Source organism: Panthera uncia, chromosome B1 (genome assembly GCF_023721935.1).
Source record: "Panthera uncia isolate 11264 chromosome B1, Puncia_PCG_1.0, whole genome shotgun sequence".
Taxonomy (NCBI): Eukaryota; Metazoa; Chordata; class Mammalia; order Carnivora; family Felidae; genus Panthera; species Panthera uncia.
The window spans coordinates 92,878,991-92,892,763 of NC_064811.1; the positions used below are offsets into that span (position 1 = coordinate 92,878,991).

Genomic DNA, 13,773 nt, shown 5'->3' on the forward strand with positions numbered 1-13,773 from the left:
GTGGGAGGGAGGGCAGGGTGGGAGGGAGGGCAGGGTGGGTGATGGGTATTGAGGAGGGCACCTTTTGGGATGAGCACTGGGTGTTGTATGGAAACCAATTTGACAGTAAATTTCATATATTAAAAAAAAAAAAAAAAGAAATCCACCTGTTGTCCACCTTCGGAAGTGATGTTCTGCTCAGAATTTCTCCACTTTGGCTGTGGGACCAAAAACCAAAAAATAATTAATTTCTAATACCAAGGGTGACTTAAACTAAATATGTGGTTGTATCTTGCTGAAGTTTTCTGAACTTAAGAACTGTGTCATCTTTTCTTTCATGTTAAGTGGGCACTACAAGACTGATGTCACTCTCTGAATCGTGCAGATAAATGTGTTCCTTAGTCACTTTCCATCATTCATGTTTGTCACAATTAATGATGAACAGTTGTTAAGAACTTTAGAACTGATTGACTTATATTTTTATTTTGTTCTTTTTTGGGGGAGCAAGACAGAAACAGTGGTACTGGGCACTTTTTTCTTGGAAATAAACTTAGAAATGTTTTATATAATTTATTGTATTATTAGGACAGAAGTTTCACATAAATAAATTTTCCAATTTTTTTTTCATAATCAGAAATCAACTTATGGGGAAAAGTAAAATTTGAGATGCTAAATAAAACAGCTTTTTGTGTAAATTAATACTTCATTTTTTCTGTAAGTTTTATTTAGAATTTTGAATATTCTGGCATTTATTTGTATAGATAGTATAGCAATGAGGAATATATCAGCAATTGTGTTGGAAGTAAGTAACCAAAAATAATTTCTCCTTGAACAATGTTATTGTATGTCCATATTTGCAATTTCACTTATGTATAAGCTTGCAAGTTTTTTATAAAAATGATAAAGGAAATCATACCAGAATAATTTCCAGGTATGTTACATAGCAAAACACAGAAATTATACCAAAAAAAAAGAAAGAAAATGAAACTCAATATTATTTTGGCATTATGACTATTTTTTTAAGTTTTAAAACAACTTTTTAAAGGTATAGTAAAAGAGATGAACAGCTATTATGCCAAAAATTTTTTAAATTCTATAACTGGACAAATAATATGTTATTTTCATAGTGCATATACTAATTAAGGCTTACATTCCAGAGCAGAATTAGCAAGCATTTTTTTTTTTTTTTTTTTGTAAAGAACTAGCGAGTGAACATTGTAGGCGTTGCTGGCCACCTGGTCTCTGTCACAGCCACTTCTTTCTGCTATTGTAGAACAAAAGTGGCCATGGACAATAGGTAAACAAATCGGGGTCTGGCTGTATTCAAACTTTTACTAAATTTTTCTATTATTATTCCATTGCTAACTTTTCAATTACTAAATATTAATTTAGTTACTCTTTTTCTATTTTGTAAAGATATAAATTAAAATATTAATAAGTTACCATTCCATTAACAAAGATGTAAAATATGATAATATTTAGTCTTAGAAGATTGCCTTGAGAGTGATGAACTTTCCTGGGTGTGCTGTAAGTTTTTCTAATTATTTGAAAAGCAATTTGGAAATACAATTCAGACTCTAATTACAATTTCTGCTTTTCAATTTTCTAGTGCAGTGAGGACTCTAGTAGCAGGCAGGTATTATCAGGGAGACAAAAGAGTAGGTAGGTAAAACTTCTGGGCAGATTCCCACCTCCAACAGGAGCTAATGGGCTGGACTGGACTCCAGTCCATTTGTTGTGAGTATTCCCAACACTCTTAAACATTCCTCCTTTCACTCAAATTTTAGTGGCATGAGAGAATTATACTCCTTGAGACCTTATTCCAAATCCACTGAGAAAGTAACTGCCTTCCTAATGAATATATAAAGCTCCTGAGCATATGTTAGGGTTTTCCTCTGAAATGTGGTTGCCTCTTACTTTAGACTTTAAAGGACTTGAAGTTCTATTTTTATCACAGTTAGGTTTTTTTTTTCAGTTTTTCAATTTTTGTGAATTTCAATGTAACTGACACTCAATGCTATATTAGTTTCAGGTGTACAACATAGCAATTCGACTCTATGTTATGCTATGCTCCCCACAAGTATACCGACTCTCACCATACATTGACTATATCTCCTGTGCTATACCTTTTGTTCCCATTACTTATTCATTTCACAACTTGAAGCCTGTATCTTCTACTCTCCTTTACCCATTTTGCTCATCTCCCCACCCCCTTCCCATCTGGCAACCATCACTGTGTTCTCTGTGTTTATAGTTCTGATTCTGTTTTTTTGTTTAGTCTTTTGTTCTGTTTTTTTTTAAATTATCTTTTTAGATTCTACATGTAAGTGAAATCATATGGTATTTGTCTTTCTCAGTCTAACTTCACTTACCATGTTATCACAAATGGCAAGACCTCATCCTTTTTTATGGCTGTGTAATATTCCATTATGTATATATATTTCTCACATCTTCTTTATCCATTCATCTCCCAATGGATGCTTGTGTTGCTTTCATATATTGGATATTTTAAATAATGCTGTGATAAACATAGGCGTACCTATAACTTTTTGAATTAGTGTTTTCATTTTCTTTGGTTAAATATACAGTGGTTATCAGTTAGCACTTTGACATTTCCTTACAGAGGAAGCATGTGGAGCAGATAGGAATCCAGAACAAAGTTCAGCTGTTTTAAAACTCTTATTCAGAATAAATCCGCATAATGGTTCTAGTTTTTCCTGTTGATCGCAGAAGGGAAAACTGCATCATCTCTCACATTCCTTTTCATTTTCACTTATGCAGATAACTGGTATACATATTCCAAGTTCACCTACAAAAAAAGAAGCTCTTAGAGATGCCTTATAGTCTTTGCCCTTGTTTCCAGGATAGCTGTATCTGGGACATGAGTCAGCAAAGCCATGAGGAATCCAAGTAGGCTCCAGAGATATGGCTTATTGACCATGCTTTGGTAAAATGCAATCTAGAACAACATGAACAAAATCATTTCATGTTCTTCTTGGCTTGTATTTTTATTATGGCATCATTTATAGGTTTGTATGTTGCTCTAAGTGTACTCTCTATTTTTCTTGCACTGAGATCATGTATTTTTAATTGTAGTTTCTTTGCTGTATCACATTGCTTTGTCCCAAGAACAAAACCACAAATTTGTTGCGTCATCACAAACATTACTTTGGTTACCTGTCCTAGCTGATTTTTGAGCTATTACATTCTTCACTTTTTTATCAGTTATGCTCAGAGATTTTTATTTTCTTGTTTCATTTATTTGAACAATTTTTCCAATTTCCATGAAGAATTTTATCTTGTTTATATCAACCATTTGTTATTCTATAAGTTTTCCTATGATTTTTAGACCATGAACAGTGATTTCTGATGTTGTGAAAACATTTTCGTTTTTTCTGCTATGCTGAATCAAAAGATGGTTTGTTCATCAGCCAGTATTTATTGAGCTGGGCCTTCTTCTAAATGTTGGCGATTGAATGATGACAACAGTTTGTGGTGGGGAGACAAACTTTAAACATTTGTTGGAGGAGGGGGAGTGTGCTGCCTAGCTGAAGTAAGAACATGCTGGGGGTATTCAAGGGACAGAAAGACAACATGGCAGAAGCATAGTCGTCAAGGAAGAGGGTAGATGCCAATGGGGTCTGAGAGGCAGGCATAGCCCTACCATGGCAGAGGTTTGGATTACTTTCCTTCTTTTTTTTTTAAAGTTTATGTATTTTGAGAGAAAGGGGGAGAGAGAGAGAGAGAGAGAGAGAGAGAGAGAGAGAATGAGAATGTATATGTGCGCAAGCCAGGGAGGGGCAAAGAGAGAGAGAATCCCAAGCAGGCTCCTCACTGTCAGCACAGAGCCCTACATGGGGCTTGAACTCATGAATCAGTGAGATCATGACCTGAGTCGAAGTCAATAGTCAGATGCTCAAATGACTGAGCCACCCAAGTGTCCCTGGATTTCTTTCTATTGCAGTGGGTCTTGGTAAAAGAGTTTGGATTTCATTCAAAATACACTGGAATCCTCTGGGAAATAGTAGGACCTCATTTATGCTTTGAAAGCTCTCCCTCTCTTGCTCTTCCCTTGGTGAAGGAGGGATGGTGAGTGCAGCAAGAGTGAAAAAAAAAGAGGCTAAGTTTGGTGGTCCCAGAGACCCCCGAGGTGAGTGATGATGGAGGATCAGATTTAGGATGCTAGCAGGGGAGGCCAGAAGTGATCAGATTATGGATGTGTTTTTGTTTTTATTGAGGGATTGTTTTGGCATTGTAAAAGAAATAAGGGACTTTTGGCTTAAACAACTAGGTACAAGACAATTCTATTTATTAAGATGGAATGGTGTGTGTGTGTTTAAGAAAGAGAGAGAGGTGATTCTTTATCTAATAACCAAGCATGTCTGGACATCAAGACAGTTAAAATTTTTCTTCAGTTTTGAGTTCTAAGTGCGTAGAAATTAGAGACTTTAAGTGATATAGTGAGCATAAATGATGTCCAATGGTCTGTCTATAACTGCTATAAGGAAACTTCCTATAATTTTGATATTAACTCTAAAATGAGCCAAGAGTATAATGAAATCTATTCTGATAAGGCACTTCAAATAATACGAAATGATACGGAGCATGGTTATGTAACTTTTGGATGATTTATTTAAAGGTAAATATTGAAGGAAGATAAGCTCCTCCAGGAGCTTTCAATCTAGTTTGAGAACTAGAACTTATCCACATGCAATCAATTAACCATATAAGGCAATAGGCAATAAAGTGACAATGTGAGTGATAAAATGAGCACCCATAGGAAGCTGAAGAAGGGGAGAGCAGTGCAAGGCTGTGTTTGGGGGATGCCTTATGGACAGCGCTGATGTCTAGCCAGTATGGAGCAGAACTGTCCAATTGTTTACACTTTGAAATGCTTCCATACATGCTAATTAAACAGTTACTTTTATGAGCCCACCAAGCTGCACCTTCTACTGAGGCTGCCTGGAACTGATTTCTAGGATTTCCTAGTCCATTCCATCCCCTAAATAAGCAAACAAAGCAATAGTGCCTGGACCAGCAAGGGGCCTCCAGGACCACTTGCCTCTAGTGCTACTGCCGACATCTACTGTGATTGGTTGGTGCCTAAGCTGTACCAGTTGTTAAATATTTTGACTCTCCCTCTGCTGATGGAGAAGTTGGAACCTGTAGTAAGCCTTGGAAGCAGAGTGCAATCTTGGTTCCTGCTGAGAAGAAAGTACATGCAGTAAGCATTTATTGAGCGACTGCTAAGTGCCGGCCACTGGGTCTACCAAGATGAATAAGACATGCAACCTTGGTTTAAAGAATGTAATCCAAGATGGACAAAGAAGGAGTCCCAGTGTTGCTACGGTGTCGTGAGAAGGCACAGGGTGTTGTGGAACACCTAAGGATGACAACTCAATCAGAGTATTACAGAAAAATCAAATCTTGAAGCAGTATGGGTAGATCACAGAACCAATGTTGGAGTCAGTAGTAACACTGGAATGATAGAGAAGCAGTAGGTAAACCCCCATGGCCATGACACAGCTAGTTTCTATCGGACATGTGTGGAACTCAGGAAATTTGGATAGTAAGCATGGAATCAAATTATCAAGAGTTTCATAAGCCACGCTTTAGAATTTGGACTCTCTTCTGGGGAAAGATCACTGATTGAAATCTGTTTTAGAAGAATCGATTAGATCGTGGTTTGCATATCAGAAGCTCCGTCCTCTTTGCAGGGCCTAACAGAGTACCTGGCACCCACCTGGTGATTACTATGTATTTGAGAAAAATAGGAATAATGACTAGGAAATCACCCAAGTTAGCCAGTCTAGTTGTGGGTGTTTTCCAGCTGCAGGTGACAGCTGAAAACAGACGAAACCAGAAGCTGTGAAAATGGAAAAGTGATAGAGGCACAAAAGACATTTCTAAAAACATTAAATTAGTGCTGTGAAATAGTAATTGTATGAAACGTATTTACTATATAAAAAACATATTTTCTTGACTTATTAGGCATTCTTTAGGTCAAGTTGTACATAAAATGCAATAGTTTGAAATTCATTGAAAGATTACATTGTGATAAGAGGAATCATTATAAACAGTATTAATATAATATTTCTCTTATATTTTTCATATACTGAGGTTCATCCAAACCAAACATAATTCTTTAATTGAACTGTGTAATAGTTTTTAATAGTCCTTCTTCTGCTATATTTAATAAAATTAGTTCTACTGCGTATATAGTGGCTTTTTCAAGGTCACATGTATGATGGAGCTGAGAATACTCTGTGGAAAGAGCTCTTTTCAACCATATTTTGCTTCCTTCCCACACAGACATCTGTCATACTTCTTATCCACTTTCATTTGCTGTCTTAGATTTAATGCCCTTTTAGTGAGTGAAACTTAAGAAATTTGGGGCATACTAGATCATATTTGACTGTCAGAAATTTCAGTGTTTGACTTTTCAAAGCTTACATTCACATCATATTTGTGTGGGCTTATGTGACTCTAGTAAAACATTCTTGTGCCTTTCTTTAAATTTGCTTATAAGACGTAAAAATACTACAGTGATCATCCAAAGTATAATCATCTCAGTGTTATCTTTGTGCTGACAAATTGCATCTAAAAGTTATGCAAAAGCCAGGTATTTAAACAGTAGAGATTGTGAATTGAAACCATGTTTTTGATTAGTTATAAATATTGCTGCCATATTATTTTAAGTTTTGAGATTTTTTGGTAGTTTATCTACAACAGTTATTAATGACTTACACAGGGGGGCATTGAAGTATATTTAAAAACAAATTTTTTTTAATGTTTATTTATTTTTGAGATACAGAGATACAGACAGAGTGTGAATGGGAGAGGGGAGAGAGAGGGAGACACAGAATCTGAAGCAGGCTCCAGGCTCTGAGCTGTCAGCACAGAGCGTGATGTGGGGCTCAAACCCACAAACTGTGGGATCGTGACCTGAGCCTAAGTCTAACGCTCAACCAACTGAGTCACCCAGGGGCACAGTATGCCTGATACTCTAACAATTTCTTTTTTTTTTTTTCAACGTTTTTTTATTTATTTTTGGGACAGAGAGAGACAGACAGAGCATGAATGGGGGAGGGGCAGAGAGAGGGAGACACAGAATCGGAAACAGGTTTCCGAGCCATCAGCCCAGAGCCCGACGCGGGGCTCGAACTCACGGACCGCGAGATCGTGACCTGGCTGAAGTCGGACGCTTAACCGACTGCGCCACCCAGGCGCCCCTCTAACAATTTCTATATTCTGGTTAACAGCTCTATTAAATAAACATATCATGTACTTAAAAATTAAATTTCTAAGATCAATAATTTATCTAATAAAGAATTGTCTGTCACTTTACCAAGGCTAAATATGAGAAATCGGTCAGTCCAGGCAGAAATACTGTGTTAAAACTAGAGCTGAAGTCCATTTAGATGTGCCACTTCAGTATCATATCTTTCTAGGTTGTTGACCCGCTGAAGGAAATTGGAAACCATCCACTAAGAGCTCTAGTGAAATAGAAGTATGTAAGAAAATTTGTGACTCTTAACTTTTCGGAAATCACCGGTTGTCACAAATAGTTTTCTCCCCCAAATTTACAAAAGGAAAAAAGCAATTTTTAGAAGTAAAAGGGATTCAAAAAATTTCTACCAATAAGGTGTATGTTTTACAAAATTGTCCACATATCTATAATACATAATTATTATTTTTTTAAAAAATGGCTTATCAGATTCAGCCTATTATCCATTCTTACATCAAACATTGTGACCAAGTAAATGATGGATGATGACATAAGGGATAAGGCGTATTTGAGTCGTGTAATAAATACATAGAATGAAAGGTCTAGTTAATCCTTTATGTCAGCACCTCCCAAAGTGTGTTCTGTGAACCACTCACATCAGAAGAATCATCTGGGGTGTTTTAAAGTGATGTAGATTGCTGAGGCCAACTTCCGACCTCCAGAATTAGAATCTCTGAGATGGGAGCCAAGAATATCTATTTAATAAGATTAAGCATGATCTCTAAGTAACCCTTAAGTGCACTAAAATATGATAACTACTGCTTTCCGTTCTAAGAGGTTGATCTTATTGAAGAGACAGGACTGAATATGTACCATCAGCACAAAAGGACAAAAGAGTATAAAAACCCTTCACATTTTATTAAGATTCTTCTAATCCAGATTCATTCAACTGATTGCCAAATTTGGTGGCAATTGCAGAAGCCAAGACCACACAGGACACATGGGAAAGGAGTCTGCTTTGCTAGCAAACGTTTCACAAACTTGTTCGTATATCTATAATACATAATATTGTTTGGACTCCTGCAGTTCTCATGTACAGCTTTTAGAAGTAAGAAAGTGCCTGCATTGCACTCAATGGAATTTTAAACCTCAGCACTTAGAATACGTTTCAGCTCCACTTTCAAAAGCTAATAATTACTGAACGTGTGTATAGCGTCCTTTTATTCGTTGTTTAATCTTGTAAACTCCCATCAGATATCTAGGCACTGAGGTTCTATAAGATATTGTTGTGCAAATGTGTCAAAATTTTTTTAAAAAAATCAGAATTTCATTCCACTATTGAGCAGCCAGCATGAACAGCCAGATTGTTCCAAGTGATCTGATTCTCCCTTAGAACTGACGTCTAGGACAATATCCTGGTTGAATTCCACACTGTGCCTAAAAAGTTATGTAGCACATAACAGATGATTAACAAAATTTTTCTGGTCTTGTTAAAATTTCTTAGTATATCAACTAATGTGAAGCGTCAAATATTCATTCCATATATTTTCAACTTTTAAAATTATTTACGTATTTCTATTTTGTTTTAAATTTTTAAAATATTTATTTTTGAACAAGAGAGACAGAGTGTGAGCAGGCGAGGGGCAGAGAGAGAAGGAGACACAGAATCTGAAGCAGGCTCCGAGCTCTGAGCTGTAAGCACTGATCCCGATGTAGGGCTCGAACCCATGAACCGCGAGATCATGACCTAAGCCAAGGTTGGATGCTTAACCAACTGAGCCACCCAGGTGCCCCTATATATGCATTTCTAAAAGAGCTGTGAAATTAAGTATGAAATCAATCTCTTCCAAGAAAGTAAATAATGAATTCCATTGTCTATATGCTCGCTAGAGCTTATATAGAGGAGCTCGCTCCTCTTTCCCATTCTCTTTCTCTCTCTTTCTTTCTCTCTCTCTTTTATTATATAATATATAAATGCAGATTGAAAATCAATCTTTTCTTTGGTGTTGATTTACATATACTCACCAAATAATTTTTTGAAGAATTAAACAATGATCCAGATGGACATGTTAACTTCCATTCCTGTTTAAACTGCGTGGGTCATACAGTTATAGCTACATGTCAAATGGCCTATCCATGGACATTGTCAGCCAAGTTATCGATACTGGTTTGCTTTCTGGCCCATCTCTAACCTCTTGATCTGGTACTGGGACTAGACCTATTCTACTTGGGATCAAAAGTAGACTGAGATGTGGAAAATAATAGTAGCATTTTTAAAAAGAAAGAAAATAAATAAAAGAAATGTGGACATATATGGAGGGATTCCATATTAACTATTAATAATAATAGCTACCATTCATTTAGCTCCTATTCTTCACCAGATTCTGTCATGGTGCTTTACATACCATTGACAGAACATAAATGCCCTTTACTCCTGGCAATAGCTCTGTGAGTCAGGTATTCACATTTCCTTTTGCTGAGTGTGTGCTTCTCAATACATTCTTTTTAAGGATTTCACATACATTACCTTCTTTAATGCACATAACACTATGTGTTTTATAGACCAGTAATTTGAGGTCAGTAATTTGCTCAAGATCAGACATCTCATGGTCAAGTTTTGGAACCAGGATTGAAAAGGAAGTCTACGTTGACTATGTTATGGTTTTTTAAGGAAAGAAAAATGTTAAAAAGGAGACACTAGAGAAATTTAAAAGTGGGTTGAAAGATTTTCAACAATTGGAAAAAATTGCCCCCTTGGAAAACGCCAAGTAACATTGTAACTTATGCTTAATACCAAAATAAATTTCAGAGAATTAAAAGTTAAATGGAGGGGTACCTGGGTGGCTCAGACAGTTAAGTGTCCTACTCTTGCTTTCTGACAGTGCAGAGCCTTCGAATTCTCTCTCTCCCTCTCTCTCTGCCCCCCCCCTTAAAATAAGTAAATAAAAATCCTTAAAAAAAGAGTTAAATGTAACTTTTTAAAACTAGAAGAAAACGAAGAGAAGTATTTCATTGATTTCAGGGTTGGAAAGCATAAAAGCAATGGAATAAAAAAATCTAAAAGTAAGATATTTTATACTTTTTAATTTATAAAATTAAAAACTTCTAGAGGTCAAAATATATGTTAGAAAGAAAATAACAAACTCAGAAAAGTTTGCAACAAATATGACAAAATCTTAACTTGTCAATATGGAGTTTTCAAAAGTAAAAAGGACATTTAAAACTCCAAAAGGACCAAAAATGTGAACAGACAAGTCAAAGAAGACAAAAACGTAATAGACGATACATGTATAATTAAGTGCCACATTCTTCAAAAAAGGAAAAGATAAATCAAAACCATGATGATACACATATCAGCTGAGCAAAGCAAATTTGAGGGTGTTGTGTGGAGATCAGCTCTTCTACAAACAGATATGACTGTATCTTTTGATTCAGCCTCTCTCAAGGGAAGTTTTGCAGTATTACAATATGTACCAAGAATCCACATCTTTGACAGGATTATTCCACTTTTAGGAATGTAAACAATGGACATAATCACAACAAGGACAAAGACAAAAACTTTTCACCATAACCTCCTTGACATTAATGAAAATCAAAGGTACTAGTTGTACAAATGATTAGGAAAAGCTAAAAAGAACTGTGATCTATCAACTATTGTATGAGAATTAGAATGTCTTTGGAACTTTTTAATGATGTGGCAATACTTAGTTGATAATATTTTAAAAGGAGAAGACAGGGTATTATTTCTTAGCTTTGTAAAAACCTGATCTTTACACGCGTATACAGCATAAGTAGAGAAATTCTAGAAGAAAATACATCAAAATATGCACTGTTAAATTTGAGTAATGGAATTGTGGCTGCTGGCTGATTTTTGAAAATTCACTTTCCAAATGTTGTACTGTGAAAATATATGTTTTTATAATTACCCCCCTACATTGTTTAAGGGAAGGGAGATATAGGAACAACAAAATTGAGCTAAAGAACATAGGAAGTTGTATGGTTTTAGGCAAATACTCTTATGGGATATATATTTATATATTCTTTTGGTTTTATAACAAATTATTATTTTATTTAATATCCTACTGTTATTTAGCATTTCAGTTCATTTGCAGGAACAGACTTTTTATGGGAACATTTTTACTACTTAATTTTTACTGGGAAAGTAAGATTTACTATTAAGCTTTCTTCTAGGTGTAATCAACATTTAAACAGCAGGTGTGATGATTAATTAAGAACAGCTGAGAGAGGTTTCATCCCTCTTGGAAGCAGTCCAGGTTTAAATCCCACTCAGGGAAATATGTCAGTATGAGCTAGTAAAAGTCTGCATGCTGCTTTAAAAACAGAGGAACAAATGTCTTTGAAGCTTACCATGCTGTGGAGCTTGAAAAAACTTGTCCTTTGTATGGTAATAGTGATCACTGAGAGATGTTGCTTTAGATCGCCAAATATGGTTTGCAGTCATATTTTGAAATAGTATAGCTGTGTCTTTAAAAGTCACAACTCTTGCGGGGGCGCCTGAGTGGCTCAGTGGGTTAAAGCTCGGACTCTTGATTTCAGCTCAGGTCACTATCTCACGGTCGTGGAACCCCATGTCCGACTCCACGCTGGGCATCTAGCCTGCTTGGGATTCTCTTTCTCTGCCCCTCCCCTGCTTGTATGTGCACGTTTTTCTCTCTCTCTCTATCTCTCTCAAAAAAAAAAAAAAAAAAAAAAGTCACAACTCTTGGGTTAGCAGTGTTAAAGAAAAATCTCAGTATTCCAGAGGTGTGAGTGCCTTATGGTTAAACTTTGGGCCCTGCCTCTAGCTCAAGAAAGGGAACTGAGCATCGAGAGAGATCAGAACGTGATCTTTGGGCCAGGAATAAGGCCGCAGTAACTTTTCTCCGGAACAGAAAGCAGCAGATACTCCTGGTAAGTCAGTCAACAGTGAACAGTGAAAACTATTTGGTGGTTGTGATTATGACCTCTGAATTGAGACTGGAGACCAGTCTTTGCTCTGGCATTTATTACCGAAAGTCCGCGGACAAGTGGCTTCACCTCACTAAGCCTCAATTTCCTGACTTGGGTGCTTTATCAGGATTAAGTGGGAATATAAATGTGTTTGGCATACTGTACAAGGAACCGTTAATATTACAGTGGAAAGTGTAAGAAATACAAAAAGTACAAAAAACTCCCTTTAAGGAGTTTGCAGTCTGGTTGAGCCGCAGAATGTATGCACACAAAAGCAAACTGTATGTTGAAGAGTCCCACGAGTGGGTGGACAATTTAGAGGAAGCAATTCTGGGTGGTATGTAGAATCTTCACGTGGTGTGTGTCAGTCTGTATTCTGTAGGATGATATTTATACATTTTAAGAAAGGAATCACTAAAATTACATTAATATAGATAAATCATGTAAAAATGATGAACTGACTTGCTCACTCACAATGCTTTTTGATAACTGTATTAAAACAAAATACAGTGAAAAAAATGTAGTAAACCCAATAATAACATGTGTAATCAATTCTCTTGCTCGAAATCATAATCAGAGAGAAAGGCTTTAGGTCAGGCTCAATCTTTGTAATAACCACTTTACATAATAAGTGATAAATTGATAGTTACATTTATGAGAAGACATTATCAGAGGAAACTCAGTTACAAAATGCCCTACAATTTTTATATGTGGGAAAAATAAACCAAATAGAAATGGAGCTTCTCCAGCTATAGAGGACTGTATCCTATAGCGATGCCACAGGATTTAAGTGTATACTCAAGTTCTCGTCATGCTTCACATATGTGTTGGGTTCCCATTTCAAATGTTGCTAATCAGGAATGGCCCAATGTAAACATCTTTTTTTAAAATTATTTATTTTGAGAGAGAGAGAGAGAGAGAGAGAGACAGACAGAGAGTGGGGGAGGGGCAGAGAGAGAGTTTGAGAGAGAGAGAGAGAGGGAGAGAGAGAATCCCAAGTAGGCTCTGTGCTGTCGGTGCAGAGCCTGAAGGAGGGCTCGAATTCACAAAACTGTGAGGTCATGACCTGAGCCAAAACCACGAGTCAGATGATTAACTGACGGAGCCACCCAGGTGCCCCAATGTAAACAACTTTTAAATAAAATTCTCAATACCTCTTATTTTCACAAGGTTTGTCCTTGAATTATGGAGACAAAGGTAGCCTGCCACCTGGTTCTTAGTCAAGGACCAGTAATGAGGTATCTATGGTGTTAATATTTATGAAGAGTTCTGACATTTCAACTAAGTTAATTTTGTTAGATGAACAAAAACTTTTTGGCTGTAGTTAACTACTGCTTTGCAAAACAAGTTCTAATGCTATCTTTTTATATGTCCCAAAGTAACCTAATGCTTGTTTAGAAATTTTTTAGTTTCTAAAGTTTAATTTTTGAGCAATTAAAGCTAGAATAACTTCTTTTTATCTTACCTGTTGTCACCTTTGTATAAGCTTTGTGTACGTGCTAATGTTCTTCCCAAGGTTTCATTATCGACATAAGTGTCTTTATTGACTAATATGTATATATTTTAGGCATTGAACTAGGCTTGGAAATTCTAAGGATTATGGCATGTTTCCTGCC

General features: G+C 36.2%; 1 protein-coding gene across 1 annotated transcript in view; it reads left to right on the forward strand.

Annotated features, from left to right (window-relative positions):
* The window catches only part of ANK2 (ankyrin 2), a 254,755-nt gene that overhangs the window by 2,588 nt on the left and 238,394 nt on the right, over positions 1 to 13,773 (forward strand). The window lies entirely within an intron of this gene.